The sequence below is a fragment of the Embiotoca jacksoni genome, unplaced genomic scaffold (assembly GCF_022577435.1).
Source record: "Embiotoca jacksoni isolate LCO1_2020_lvr unplaced genomic scaffold, fEmbJac1.0.p SCAF_114, whole genome shotgun sequence".
In the NCBI taxonomy this organism is placed as follows: domain Eukaryota; kingdom Metazoa; phylum Chordata; class Actinopteri; family Embiotocidae; genus Embiotoca; species Embiotoca jacksoni.
This window is the reverse complement of record NW_027185246.1, coordinates 387,501-390,000: the sequence shown is the minus strand read 5'-3', so window position 1 is coordinate 390,000 and position 2,500 is coordinate 387,501.

The window sequence follows — 2,500 nt, the reverse complement described above, 5'->3', positions numbered from 1 at the left end:
CTCCTGGATCAATGACTACCTGACAGGCAGACCACAGTTTGTCCGTCTGGGCAGTGTGCTGTCTGATACGGTGGTCAGTGGTACTGGAGCTCCTCAGGGAACTGTTCTGTCTCCTTCCTGTTCACCTTCTACACCACTGACTTCCAGAACAACTCAGAGTCAAGACATCTGCAGAAGTTCTCTGATGACTCTGCAGTGGACGGTGTATAAGGGGATGGACGGGAGGAGGAGTCAGTGGACGGCGTATAAGGGATGGACGGGAGGAGGAGTCAGTGGACGGCGTATAAGGGATGGACGGGAGGAGGAGTCAGTGGACGGTGTATAAGGGATGGACGGGAGGAGGAGTCAGTGGACGGTGTATAAGGGATGGACGGGAGGAGGAGTCAGTGGACGGTGTACAAGGGATGGATGGGAAGAGGAGTCAGTGGTCGGTGTACAAGGGATGGACGGGAGGAGGAGTCAGTGGACGGTGTACAAGGGATGGACGGGAGGAGGAGTCAGTGGACGGTGTATAAGGGATGGACGGGAGGAGGAGTACAGGGCAGTAGTGGAGGACTTTGTGGAGTGGGCTGGTAGAAATCACCTCCTCCTGAACGTGGCCAAGACCAGAGAGATGGTGGTCGACTTCAGGAGGAAGACGACGGCTCCACAACCGCTGAGAGTTCTGGGAGAGGAGGTGGACATGGTTTGAGGAGTACAAGTACCTGGTGTCTCCATGACAACAGACTGAACTGGAAGACCAACATCAACGCTGTCTACAAGAAGGTGATGAGTCGACTCTTTTTCTTGAGGAAACTTCGATCTTTCAATGTGTGCAGCGAGATGTTGGAGATGTTCTACCATCTGTTGTGGCCAGTGAACTGTACTTCTAGCTGTCTGCTGGGGGAGCAGCATTGGAGCCGGAGACACCAACAGACTTAACAAACTGGTGAAGAAGGCCGGCTCCATCATCGGCTACAAACTGGACAGTCTGGAAAAGGTGGTGGAGAGGAGGACGCTGAGGAAACTATTGTCCATATTGGATAATCCTGACCACCCTCTCCACCACCTGCTGCAGGGACAGAGGAGGACGTTCTCCAAAAGACTCCTCCAGCTGCTGTCACAAGGACAGATACAGGAGATCATTCCAGATACAGGAGATCATTACTGATCCAGGAGATCATTCCAGATACAGGAGATCATTCCTGATCCAGAAGATCATTCCTGATCCAGGAGATCATTCCAGATACAGGAGATCATTCCTGATCCAGGAGATCATTCCTGAGACAGGAGATTATTCCAGATACAGGAGATCATTCCTGATACAGGAGATCATTCCTGATCCAGGAGATCATTCCAGATCCAGGAGATCATTCCAGATACAGGAGATCATTCCAGATACAGGAGATCATTCCTGATCCAGGAGATCATTCCAGATACAGGAGATCATTCCTGATCCAGGAGATCATTCCTGAGACAGGAGATTATTCCAGATACAGGAGATCATTCCTGATACAGGAGATCATTCCTGATCCAGGAGATCATTCCTGAGACAGGAGATTATTCCAGATACAGGAGATCATTCCTGATACAGGAGATCATTCCAGATACAGGAGATCATTCCTGATCCAGGAGATCATTCCTGAGACAGGAGATTATTCCAGATACAGGAGATCATTCCTGATACAGGAGATCATTCCTGATCCAGGAGATCATTCCAGATACAGGAGATCATTCCTGATACAGGAGATCATTCCAGATACAGGAGATCATTCCTGATCCAGGAGATCATTCCTGATACAGGAGATCATTCCAGATACAGGAGATCATTCCTGATACAGGAGATCATTCCTGATCCAGGAGATCATTCCTGATACAGGAGATCATTCCTGATCCAGGAGATCATTCCTGATCCAGGAGATCATTCCAGATACAGGAGATCATTCCTGCCCACTACAATAAGACTGTACAAGAACTCCCTTCTGTCATCACTCAGCAGGTCCACGTGTTAAATCATACGATGGATCATGTTAACAACTAAATAGCTGAAACTGCATATTTTTAATTTAAATACTTTATAATTCTGTTGAATCGCAAACAAACAACAAACAACAAACAACAAACAAACAAACACGTATGAATCTTCCACCAACTGAGAGAAAACTGGGTTTTAGCACCAAAAGGTTTAAAACCGTGAAGTTCAATAAAAGGTCAAATTGAGGGGGAAAAAAAGGCAAATTTATCAGTGAAGGAGTCAAAATTCAGACTTTTTATTTCATAATTTGATGTTAAATTCGGATTCGCCATCAACAAATCATTTGTATTTGTATTTAATGCCAGTTTAGTGAATATGAACCCAACACTGCAATGCTCGGTAGCTAGCTAGCTGGCTAATGCTAACTAGCAGTGGTCTGTCTAGCTGCTAATGTTAGCTTGATGTTTGTTAGCGTGAAGCAGGTGACCCGAAGGTGAGTCCAGAACCAAGACCCAACCCGAAGACCCGAACCCAGTAAACACAGAG